General features: G+C 47.8%; 1 protein-coding gene across 1 annotated transcript in view; it reads right to left on the bottom strand.

Moving 5' to 3' along the window:
• Positions 1–11,808, bottom strand: part of LOC140373434 (leucine-rich repeat and immunoglobulin-like domain-containing nogo receptor-interacting protein 1) — a 59,977-nt gene extending 48,169 nt beyond the window's left edge. The window contains exon 1 of the mRNA XM_072459902.1: positions 11,710–11,808. The gene's annotated coding sequence lies outside the window, so the exon portion shown is untranslated. The remainder of the gene's footprint in view (positions 1–11,709) is intronic.
• Positions 11,809–13,661: the final 1,853 nt, after the last annotated feature.

Below are 13,661 nucleotides of genomic sequence, written 5' to 3'. Positions count from 1 at the left end.
ACATTGCACCAATAAAAACAGTCCAAACCAAACTGGGTGATAAAAAAAGACAATACTCGTCCATAAAGTGTCAGTATTTTACGCTCCTGAAATGGGGACTAAATTAGGTTACAATGTTGGTTTTTGCACTCAGATCGAACCCGTAATGAACTAGGAACTAGGAATGTCAAGATCATTCTGTTAATCGATGTTTAGGATCATTTAACAACCAAACAATTAAAATGAAGAGAATTTTAGAATCAAAGTTCAGCACTTTCTAATCAATCTATTGTCCAAAAAGTGAATCTAAATGTTGGTATCGCATAAACATTTTAGCCTCCATAAAGTTTGATTTGATAAAACTGGTCACATCGATGAACGCTATCATTAGACAATACGAATAAAAAATATATATACTTAAGGATTTTGAGATAGTTCTACTCAAACGAACCGTACATCACACTGACACTGACATCCCCTAGTTTTTCCGCAGTTTCTCCATCCAGCTTTTGTCATTTTGATCCCTGACACGACACACGTTGCCATGGTATCTTTTGAAAACAGCGTAATTGGCAGGGCGCTGGTTATCTGCCCTCGCTCGTGTGTCGCCGCGGCGTTCCGTTGGTATCGCGCCCGCTCTACCGGGAGCTAATAAACACCTTGTCAGTGTCGGCTTCGCGCCCTTGATAAGCGTTTGAGGGAGCTGCAACGCGTCATTGGAAACGCCGTTATCCGCCGTCGCTCTGCTCGCTTAGCGCTTTGTGAGGTTGGTCTTTGCGCCATTATCGCCGCCGCCGCGCTCCTCTCAGGTGTCACGGGCCCCCGGCGACGCCAATGTGCACGACCATCTAAGTTCGGATCACAAATGAAGGGAAAGTTCATCGTAGTGATCTTACAGGAAATGAATCAAGATGACCAAGTAGTTGTGAAGTAAATGGACCTAAAAAGACAAAACGGACTCAAAAGGTATCTGAAAGGTATCTGAACCTCCTTGCTGTGAGGCCACCTTGTCCTGGTTTGAGCCCGGTTTGGCCGTGGTGTAGTCCTGGTGGCGTGGTGGAACCGTACCATCGGGTCTACACATGGTCTGAATCAGGATTTATCATTTATGAACCTTTATAGAACCTTTTAGAACCCACTGAGTTCGAAACCTCTTTTTCAAGGGTGACCTGGATTAAATAACTGATTGTTTCTCGTTAAAACAGGCACAAATAATGTACTTGCGTCCATTTTTAAGGTATCTGTACTTTACTCAAGTACATTTATACGTTACAGTGGATTTGTTTTACTTTTACTTCGCTGCATTTGAAAGCAGGTATCGGTACTTAATAAAAAGTTAATATTTTTACTTGAGCATGGCTTTTTTAGTTCCAAGTCATGGCTTTGAGCAAACAAAAGTAGAACATAAATTAGAGATAGTTTCTAATAACCAATGGAAATCTGTGTGAATTACTTTTACTATTTTAGTGTGTAAGTGTACTTCAATACTTTAAGACTGTGATGTTGTACTTTTACACAAACCTGGCTCACAATGGATATTCATACCACTCTGAGTTGAGTTCTCTTATATACAATAGTGTAGTATTTTCATCGGGGGTTTGGCGTTACACTCCAAACATCGCCGACCGTGACAAACCGGCGCTGTTTTGGCGACTACCGCACAAGAGAATCACCAGAGCCTCGTTAAAAAACGTTATCCCGTGTGGAAGTGTTTTGTGCTGTTTGTAAGAACACACGGTAACGACCTTGACAGTGAAGCGAGACATGGACAGTTATTACTCGTTTCTGTGCCGTACAAATGGCTGTGGCGGAATGTTCCGGCATGTGCCAGGCTGCGTGATCGGTCAAAGTCTCACAACGGCAAAACGAGCAACAACATCAAGCGTTCGTTAGCTCCAGTTGAGAGAATAGACATCTTTTCCATCCACAAATGCACGACTAATGATCTGCACTTCCGCTACAACGGATTGGAGTACGTGTGTCCATCGTGACCTCGTTGGTATCGGTTCATTCGGGCGCTTCGTGCTGCCCTGCGATTGGTCCGATCTCTTTCAAACCGGTGGGCCGGGTCCAATCGGAACAGCAGGTGCACGACAAGGTGGATTCTCATGAGTTTGTGAGAGGTTAAGGAAAAACCAGCACCGAAGCAAGACTAAACCAGATGCAAACCATGTCTAAACCAGGAGCAGTGCTTCATACCAAAGACTAAACCAGATCTAAACCAAGACCAGTCCTCAATAACCAAGACTAAACCAGATCTAAACCAAGAGCAGTCTAATAACCAAGACTAAACCAGATCTAAACCAAGACCAGTCTAATAACCAAGACTAAACCAGATCTAAACCAAGACCAGTCTAATAACCAAGACTAAACCAGATCTAAACCAAGACCAGTCTAATAACCAAGACTAAACCAGAGCTAAATCAGGACCAGTCCTTAATAACCAAGACTAAACCAGTCTAATAACCAAGACTAAACCAGATCTAAACCAAGACCAGTCTAATAACCAAGACTAAACCAGAGCTAAATCAGGACCAGTCCTTAATAACCAAGACTAAACCAGGAAGGACCAACATTAAGACTCTAAAACACCACATTTTCACTTCACCTACGTCTCTGTCACACTAGCTGCTAATGACACATCTCCATCACCACATATTCAAATCACACTCCTCCTCCTCCTCTTCTTCCTCTTCTTCTTCCTCCTCCTCTTCTTCCTCTTCTTCTTCCTCCTCCTCTTCCTCCTCTTCCTCCTGCTGCCGCCGCCTCGATCGAATTACAAACATGCAAAGACACCGGCACGGGAACATAATGCCGTTACGAACAGCATGATTTTTGCCGTGACATCCGATCACGCCGCCCCGCCACCCACTGTAAGGCCCGCGCTTATTGCAAACATTGATCACCGCGTTGTAATTCAATAGAAAATGTCAAAAGCAGTGAGGAGGAGGAAGAGGAGGAAGAGGAGGAAGAGGAGGAACAGGAGGAACAGCGCAAAGGGGTGAAATGTATCGACATGAGGAGATGGTCAAGGTCAGCGGCGATGCATGTGTTTAATGGAGGCCGGCGTGGTGTGGGCAGGACTGAATCAACAACGTCTCGGTCTGTAGGGTCACTTATGATCAATAGCGCACCGGAATTAGCATAAGAGCGACGGCTAGCGCAAGGACATGCTACGGCTGCGACGGGGGGAGGTCCAGGTTATCAGGCTCATCAATAATCGTGATTATTCAGGCCTCAATTTGATCGTAAGGACCAGAAAATGATCATTGTGATCATTTTAGAAGCAAATTTAAGTATGTTCTGTTCAAAATACAGCCCAAAAATAGACATACCGTATTTTCTGGACTATAAGTCGCACTGGAGTATAAGTCGCACCAGTCAAAAAATGCATAATAGAGAAGAAAAAAACATAACTAAGTCGCACTGGAGCATGAAATGCAGTTGCAAGTGTGAAAATAACAAATAATATCACATATAAGTCGCTCCGGTGTATAAGTATATATATATATATATATATATATATATATATATAAGTATAAATATAAGTATAAGTCGCACCCCGGTCAAAACTATGAAAAAAGGTGCCACTTATAGTCTGGAAAATACGGTAAATGTAAAGCACTTTATTGTATCGGGCTGTTTTTGTCATGTTCAACTTAATTTTTTTTTTTCAAAGAGTTTCATTTCGTAAAGACGGTCACAAACTTGAGAAATAGTATAAGACAGACCACGAGAATGAAGGAAAATGAAGAATGTCACAGTTGCAATAATCGTGATGAATCGTTAAATCGTGATGTTTTTCTCACAATAATCATAAAGCTAACGTTTGAAAATTGTGATATCTCTGTGATAATTATTAGGTTAATCGATAAACGTGATTATTCAGGTCACAATATAAGCGTAAGAACCAAAAAATAATAATCATGACAATTTTAGAATATTCAGCCCAAAAATAGACTATTGTTCGTGAAAAAAATCGGGAATAATAGTTAAATCGTGATGTTTTTCTCACAATAATCGTGACACTAACATTCAATTCTTTTAGGAGTTGATTAGTTTCCAATTCTATTCAATCTTTTTAATCAAATAAAGGTTGAAATATTGTAACTCGAGGCTTCTATAGAGACAATATTTATGAATAAAGTGAAGAATTGTTGTATTTTTTGACAATTTGACTGAACATTGCTGCTGTCTTTGTTAGAAAAGGTGTTCCGGATCACGATGATCAAAATATGACAAACGGTGTATGTTTATAGTCCAATCGTCACAATTAGGGACGTCGAACTTTAATGTCTTTTTCCTGTTATCTTTTTTTTAACTGCAAATTCCAACAGCAATTTAGTTCAATAAATTCCAGCAGGAACTTTGCAAATCTTCTTGGTTAAACTCTTCTCTTAATTATTGAAAAGATCATTATAAACCTATTCATTATCGCTCCCACCTCTTTTACATTTTTAAAGCAGTTATGCCCTCTCGGTTATGTCCCCGAACCTCCCGTGGCAACCGACCCTCCCACGGCAACCGAACCTCCCGCGGCAACCGACCCTCCCGCGGCAACCGACCCTCCCGCGGCAACCGAACCTCCCGCGGCAACCGAACCTCGTCCCGGCCAACGTTTCAAAAAGATAAAGGAGAGTTTGAAATCATCGTTCCGGATCTGGAAACGGTCACCTCGCGCTTCCCGTGCCACGCCCTTTCCCCCCGAAAATATCTGTCATTCGGGAACGGCCTGTCAAGATAGGGTTCTCACCACGCCTCCCCCATTTTCTCCTCTGTTCTCCCCCGTTTTCTCCCCTGCACGACCCCGTTTTCTGCCTTGTTTTCTCCCCAGTTCTCCCTCGTTTTCTCCCCCGTTCTCCTTCGTTTTCTCCCCCGTTCTCCCTCCTTCATTTTCTCCCCTGTTTTCTCCCTTGTTCTCCCTTGTTCTCTGCCCCGTTTTCTCCCCTGTTCTCCCTCGTTTTCTCCCCCGTTCTCCCTCCTTCATTTTCTCCCCTGTTTTCTCCCCTGTTCTCCCTCGTTTTCTCCCCCTTTTTCTCCCTCGTTTTCTCTCCCGTTCTCCCTCGTTTTCTCCCCTTTTTCTCTCTCGTTTTCTCCCTCGTTTTCTCCCCCTTTTTCTCCTCCCTCGTTTTCTCCCCCTTTTTCTCTCTCGTTTTCTCCCCTGTTCTCCCTCGTTTTCTCCCTCGTTTTCTCCCCCGTTTTCTCCCTCGTTTTCTCCCTCGTTTCCTCCCCTGTTCTCCCCCGATCTCCCCCGTCCTCCCGTTCCTGCCGATGCTCCCCCCGCCCCGCTCCCTCCGGCTATTTATAACCAATACAGCTACAGCACTTAATGAATATCCGCAGGCGCAGCAAAGACAGCAGCTCTCGGTGCTCGGGCGGAGCTACTGTTTTATATGAGAGGGCGGGGCCGGGGCCAATAACACACGGGACCAGTGGGGAAAGCTCCAGGGGTCAGACCATAGACCCCTGAAGAATGGAGCGAGATGACGGACCATAGACCCCTGAAGTATGGAGCAAGATGACGGACCATAGACCCCTGAAGTATGGAGCGAGATGACGGACCATAGACCCCTGAAGTCTGAAGTATGGAGCGAGATGACGGACCATAGACCCCTGAAGTATGGAGCGAGATGACAGACCATAGACCCCTGAAGTATGGAGCGAGATGACAGACCATAGACCCCTGAAGAATGGAGCGAGATGACAGACCATAGACCCCTGAAGAATGGAGCGAGATGACAGACCATAGACCCCTGAAGTATGGAGCGAGATGACAGACCATAGACCCCTGAAGTATGGAGCGAGATGACGGACCATAGACCCCTGAAGTATGGAGCGAGATGACGGACCATAGACCCCTGAAGTATGGAGCGAGATGACAGACCATAGACCCCTGAAGTATGGAGCGAGATGACAGACCATAGACCCCTGAAGAATGGAGCGAGATGACAGACCATAGACCCCTGAAGAATGGAGCGAGATGACAGACCATAGACCCCTGAAGTATGGAGCGAGATGACAGACCATAGACCCCTGAAGTATGGAGCGAGATGACAGACCATAGACCCCTGAAGTATGGAGCGAGATGACAGAACATAGACCCCTGAAGTACGGAGCGATATGACGGACCATAGACCCCTGAAGTACGGAGCGAGATGACAGACCATAGACCCCTGAAGTATGGAGCGAGATGACGGACCATAGACCCCTGAAGTATGGAGCGAGATGACGGACCATGGACCCCTGAAGTCTGAAGTATGGAGCGAGATGACGGACCATAGACCCCTGAAGTATGGAGCGAGATGACAGACCATAGACCCCTGAAGTATGGAGCGAGATGACAGACCATAGACCCCTGAAGAATGGAGCGAGATGACAGACCATAGACCCCTGAAGAATGGAGCGAGATGACAGACCATAGACCCCTGAAGTATGGAGCGAGATGACAGACCATAGACCCCTGAAGTATGGAGCGAGATGACAGACCATAGACCCCTGAAGTATGGAGCGAGATGACAGAACATAGACCCCTGAAGTACGGAGCGATATGACGGACCATAGACCCCTGAAGTACGGAGCGAGATGACAGACCATAGACCCCTGAAGTATGGAGCGAGATGACGGACCATAGACCCCTGAAGTATGGAGCGAGATGACGGACCATAGACCCCTGAAGTATGGAGCGAGATGACAGAACATAGACCCCTGAAGTACGGAGCGATATGACGGACCATAGACCCCTGAAGTACGGAGCGAGATGACAGACCATAGACCCCTGAAGTACGGAGCGAGATGACGGACCATAGACCCCTGAAGTATGGAGCGAGATGACGGACCATAGACCCCTGAAGTATGGAGCGAGATGACGGACCATAGACCCCTGAAGTATGGAGCGAGATGACGGACCATAGACCCCTGAAGTATGGAGCGAGATGACGGACCATAGACCCCTGAAGTATGGAGCGAGATGACGGACCATAGACCCCTGAAGTATGGAGCGAGATGACAGACCATAGACCCCTGAAGTATGGAGCGAGATGACGGACCATAGACCCGTGAAGTATGGAGCGAGATGACGGACCATAGACCCCTGAAGTATGGAGCGAGATGACGGACCATAGACCCCTGAAGTATGGAGCGAGATGACAGACCATAGACCCCTGAAGTATGGAGCGAGATGACGGACCATAGACCCCTGAAGTATGGAGCGAGATGACAGAACATAGACCCCTGAAGTATGGAGCGAGATGACAGAACATAGACCCCTGAAGAATGGAGCGAGGTGACAGACCATAGACCCCTGAAGAATTGAGCGAGATGACAGACCATAGACCCCTGAAGAATGGAGCGAGATGACAGAACATAGACCCCTGAAGTATGGAGCGAGATGACAGAACATAGACCCCTGAAGTATGGAGCGAGATGACAGAACATAGACCCCTGAAGAATTGAGCGAGATGACAGACCATAGACCCCTGAAGTATGGAGCGAGATGACAGACCATAAACCCCTGAAGTATGGAGCGAGATGACGGACCATAGACCCCTGAAGTATGGAGCGAGATGACGGACCATAGACCCCTGAAGTATGGAGCGAGATGACGGACCATAGACCCCTGAAGTATGGAGCGAGATGACAGACCATAGACCCCTGAAGAATGGAGCGAGATGACGGACCATAGACCCCTGAAGTATGGAGCGAGATGACGGACCATAGACCCCTGAAGTATGGAGCGAGATGACGGACCATAGACCCCTGAAGTATGGAGCGAGATGACAGACCATAGACCCCTGAAGTATGGAGCGAGGTGACAGACCATAGACCCCTGAAGTCTGAAGTATGGAGCGAGATGACGGACCATAGACCCCTGAAGTATGGAGCGAGATGACGGACCATAGACCCCTGAAGTATGGAGCGAGATGACAGACCATAGACCCCTGAAGTATGGAGCGAGGTGACAGACCATAGACCCCTGAAGTCTGAAGTATGGAGCGAGATGACGGACCATAGACCCCTGAAGTATGGAGCGAGATGACGGACCATAGACCCCTGAAGTATGGAGCGAGGTGACAGACCATAGACCCCTGAAGTATGGAGCGAGATGACAGACCATAGACCCCTGAAGTATGGAGCGAGATGACAGACCATAGACCCCTGAAGAATGGAGCGAGATGACAGACCATAGACCCCTGAAGTATGGAGCGAGATGACAGACCATAAACCCCTGAAGTATGGAGCGAGATGACGGACCATAGACCCCTGAAGTATGGAGCGAGATGACGGACCATAGACCCCTGAAGTATGGAGCGAGATGACGGACCATAGACCCCTGAAGTATGGAGCGAGATGACAGACCATAGACCCCTGAAGAATGGAGCGAGATGACGGACCATAGACCCCTGAAGTATGGAGCGAGATGACGGACCATAGACCCCTGAAGTATGGAGCGAGATGACGGACCATAGACCCCTGAAGTATGGAGCGAGATGACAGACCATAGACCCCTGAAGTATGGAGCGAGGTGACAGACCATAGACCCCTGAAGTATGGAGCGAGATGACGGACCATAGACCCCTGAAGTATGGAGCGAGGTGACAGACCATAGACCCCTGAAGTATGGAGCGAGATGACAGACCATAGACCCCTGAAGTATGGAGCGAGATGACAGAACATAGACCCCTGAAGTATGGAGCGAGATGACAGAACATAGACCCCTGAAGAATGGAGCGAGGTGACAGACCATAGACCCCTGAAGTATGGAGCGAGATGACGGACCATAGACCCCTGAAGTATGGAGCGAGGTGACAGACCATAGACCCCTGAAGTATGGAGCGAGGTGACAGACCATAGACCCCTGAAGTATGGAGCGAGATGACGGACCATAGACCCCTGAAGTATGGAGCGAGGTGACAGACCATAGACCCCTGAAGTATGGAGCGAGATGACGGACCATAGACCCCTGAAGTATGGAGCGAGATGACGGACCATAGACCCCTGAAGTATGGAGCGAGATGACAGACCATAGACCCCTGAAGTATGGAGCGAGATGACGGACCATAGACCCCTGAAGTATGGAGCGAGATGACGGACCATAGACCCCTGAAGTATGGAGCGAGGTGACAGACCATAGACCCCTGAAGTATGGAGCGAGATGACGGACCATAGACCCCTGAAGTATGGAGCGAGATGAGTGCAAACGTTACAGCTCAATATTCATGAAATGGTTCAATGCTTGATCACGATGCCATAATGAGAAAAAAATTCTCTTTTTTGGGGCATTTTATTCATTTTCAACAAAAAATAAGAGTTCTTTCTGGTGTGGACCAAACCAGGACCAAACCAGGACAAAAACAGTTCTAAACCAGGACCAAACCAGGATAAAACCCAAAACTAGATCAGGGCTGAACAAGGAGTAGAACAGGACCAAATCAAGTCCACATCAGGACTCAAAATGGGCCCAAACCAGGACCAAACCAAAACTAAAACCAGGACCAAACCAGGACCAAACCAGAACCAAACCAGGACCAAACCAGGACAAAACCAGGACCAACTCAGGACAAAATCAGGACAAAACCAGGATAAAACCAGGATAAAACCAGGATAAAACTAGGACAAAACCAGGACCAAACCAGGTCCCAAACCAGGACCAAACCAGGACTAAAACCCAAAACTAGTTCAGGGCAGAACAAGGAGAAGAACAGGACCAAATCAAGTCCAAACCAGGACAAAACTAGGACCAAACCAGGACTAAAACCCAAAACTAGTTCAGGGCAGAACAAGGAGAAGAACAGGACCAAATCAAGTCCAAACCAGGACCAAACCAGGACCAAACCAGGACCAAACCAGGACCCAAACCAGGACCAAACCCAAAACTAGTTCAGGGTGGAACAAGGAAAAGAACAGGACTAAATCCACATCAGGACTCAAAATGGGCCAAAACCAGGACCAAACCAGGACCAGACCAGGACCAGACCAACCAAGACCAAACCAAGACCAGACCAGGACCAGACCAGGACCCAAACCAAGACCAAACCAGGACCAAACCAGGACCAGACCAAGACCAAACCAAGACCAGACCAGGACCAGACCAGGACTCAAACCAAGACCAGACCAGGACGTGTGAACTAAGTGTAGTTCTAATATAAGACCACTCAACTATTCAGTTATGGAGCCACTTTTGCATTTTTTTTTCTCTTTTTCGTGTTATTTCGATATTGTTCAAATGAGTATCTAGTTTGGACCGTTTTAGTATCTGGGTAAATTCAATATCTGGTTATTGTTTAGAGCTGTGTATATCTTTAGTCCAGGTTTAATCCCCATTGAATCCACTAGTTTGTGTTTGTATCATCTTTGTAGGCTTCTTAATTCTTTCTTATTTGGTGACATTATTGTCCCATTTTGGGGTTGTTGAAATCTGATCGTTTTGGGCTATTTTATTCACAAACATAATCCTGGTCTGGTGCTGTTGGTCCACGTCCCATCTGCATCGCTGACACAAGTCGATGCGCAGTAAACCCTCGTTAGTACACGACTTGTCAGGTTTAGAGATCAAGTCAAAGGTCATTTTTGATCAGATGCAAACAGTTTGACCTCCTCTGGAACCTTCTCCATCTCCATCTCGGGTCCGCGCTCTAGTTTCGACGTACGATTCAGTCTCATAATCATTTGTGTAACCGACAGTCTCACGTTTGGATCATTTTAACCACAGTTGCTTCTTCTTCTTCTTCTCTTCAGCCGTGTTGTGTCTTTGGGCTTTGGCCTGGTCCACCTCAGATCTAGTTCACTCGGGCCCCGCTTTAATCCCGACTTAATCCCTCTTCAGTCAAATGGATTTACACCTGGCCGTTTGTCACATTTAGCGGACAGTCCCCCCCGCACACTGCACATTTTCGCCACGACAGAAACTTCTTCTTATTGTCAGATTGGGATCGTGTTTCGCCGAGCGTCTTCTCCACACGGCCGTTGCACACACTGCGGCGGTGAGAGAAAGAGGGGGACTCGTGTTGCCCGTTTAACAGATCTTCGCAGTTGCATAAAATGGCAAATGGGGAGGATCTCACGCACACATAGACACACACACACGCACACACACACACAGACACGCACACACAGAAGAAGAAAATAAAAGATAAATGTTGCCACAGCAGAGAGAGAGAGAAGTCTGCAGTGGGCAAAAAAAAAAAAAAAAAAAAGGGGAGGCTGGATAAGGCGCACATCCATCCCGCGCCCCGTCTCCGTCTCCAGCACATTCACGGGACAATTACATTTGATTAATGGCTTTTAAACCCCTCACGTGTCCGTCCAGACGCAACACGCACACGCACGCACGCGCACAGACGTGTGTGGGGGGGACGACTCGAAAAGGCGATTATTGGCTGTCAAAACGATCGACGAATCAACGAAATTAAATTGGAGCCTTCTTTTTTCTTTCTTTTTTTTTTTGTACCTGCAGAGGACGCGCCTCGCCACGCACACGCCGCGCACACGCACACGCACGCACGCGGGGCTGATCTGCGTCCCGCCAAACCGCCGCGGAATGGAAGATTTTCAGATATTCAGATGCGTGAAACAAGATTGTTCCCAAAACGCGCGACGTCAAAAAAAAAAGAAAAATAAAGAAAAATAAAGAAGAAGATAAAAATCCCCCCGCGCGGCTTCTTTTCACGCGTCTCCACATATAACGGTGCCATGTTATTTGTCAAAGTCTGCGCGCTTCCGGAGCGGACTCACCTGCTGTAGCCCCCCTCACTGCTGCCGAGCATCCTTTCGCATGTCTCCGCGACGGCGACTCCCACCAGCACCGGCAGAAGAAGCAGAAGAAGCAGAAGAAGAAGCAGAAGAAGCGCAACGGCGGAGATACTTCAATAGAGATCTCAAGTCCCTCTCCTTCAGAACAGAAGACGCCTCTCAAAAACCAAGAAGGAGAAGAAGAAGAAACGGGACCATGAAGGAGGAGAGCAAACAAAATCCGCGCTCAGTAGTTTCTTGGTCGCGGATGCGGCGCGATGGACGCGTCCTGCGAACTCCGCGGCAAAAAACAAGAAGAAGAAGGAAAAACGCACAGGGGAATCAGATGAAGCAGGTGGACCAGAAAGAGGAAGATATATCTGTGTAGACTCCCACGCACGTTCCCGAAGGCGAATGCGGCGCGCGCGGCTCCTCGACGCGGGTCCGTTCGCTGCGCGGCGGCTTCTGCTTCTGTCGTCAGGCGCGGCAGAGGCGATGCGCGCGGCGCGGCGAGGGGCGGCGGATGGAGAGAGAGAGGGAGGCGGAGAGGATGCGGGAGGGAGGGGGGGAGATGATCATCACACTCGGGCCGGTGTCGTACAGTCGCGTGCGCGCGTGGGGCCGTCACTCACTCACTCGCCCCGCGCGCGCGCATAATGTGTCTCGTCACAACCGCGCGCGCTGCACTTTTTTGGTCCGCTTTTTGACGCACGGACAGAAGAAGGAAAAAACGCGTCCTCCCCGCGTCGCAGTGCGAGAGTGGGACCGCGCGGTGGAGGTCTGGTGGAGGTCTGGTGGAGGTCTGGTGGAGGTCTGGTGGAGGTCTGGTGGAGGTCTGGTGGAGGTCTGGTGGAGGTCTGGTGGAATCAGATCCGTGAGTGTCGGTGAGAGAAGGAGGAGAAGGGAGGCAGAAGGAGCCGGGATCGCGGTGGGATCGCGGTGTGTGCGCGCGTCCGTCCGCCTGGTGGCACTGTCCGCCCCCGTTATGTACAGTGACGGCGCGCGCGGTGTCCGTGCGGCGGGAGGCGCGCGGGGCCGGGCCGGTGTGTGTGTGTGTGTGTGTGTGTGTGTGTGTGTGTGTGTGTGTGAGTCTGATGCACGGGCGCATCTCGAGTCATGTCTGGAGGAGGAGAAGGAGGTGAAGGAGGAGAAAGAGATGAAGGGGGTGAAGGAGCTGAAAGAGGAGATGGAGCTGAGGGGGTGGAGCTGAGGGGGAGGAGCTGAGGGGAGGAGCACGACCACACAGGTTCATACACGTCCCATAATCACACTGTACAGCACCTGAGAGTCTTATGAAAGTGGAAGATTGAGCTGTGCAGACGTGTACATTTACCACGTGTACATTTACCACCTGTACATTTACCACATGTACATTTACCTCGTGTACATTTACCACGTGTACATTTATCACGTGTACATTTACCACCTGTACATTTACCACATGTACATTTACCTCGTGTACATTTACCACGTGTACATTTACCACGTGTACATTTACCACATGTACATTTACCACATGTACATTTACCACGTGTACATTTACCACGTGTACATTTACCACGTGTACATTTACCACCTGTACATTTACCACGTGTACATTTACCACGTGTACATTTACCACGTGTACATTTACCACATGTACATTTACCTCGTGTACATTTACCACGTGTACATTTACCACATGTACATTTACCATCTGTACATTTACCACTGATTTATTTAAACTCATACATATTAAGCCTATTTTTATCTCTATTTTCATCCTTATAATTTTCTATCTTTTAGCTTATTCTTACGACTTTTATTATTTTATTGTTTTATGTTGCACAGAATCACCAGGACAACTTCTTATGTTTGTGATTTCTTCATTGGAAATTAACCTTTTCTGATTCTGATATAAAAATATAAATGTGTTTTATGCCTTTTATATCTGTAAAAAGTGTAAAAAACAGCGA

Source organism: Eucyclogobius newberryi, unplaced genomic scaffold, assembly GCF_026437365.1.
Source record: "Eucyclogobius newberryi isolate DKJ021-1_F unplaced genomic scaffold, fEucNew1.0.hap1 SCAF_291, whole genome shotgun sequence".
In the NCBI taxonomy this organism is placed as follows: Eukaryota; Metazoa; Chordata; class Actinopteri; order Gobiiformes; family Gobiidae; genus Eucyclogobius; species Eucyclogobius newberryi.
Note: the sequence above shows the minus strand (reverse complement) of the source record. Positions and strands in the feature narration are given on the sequence as shown.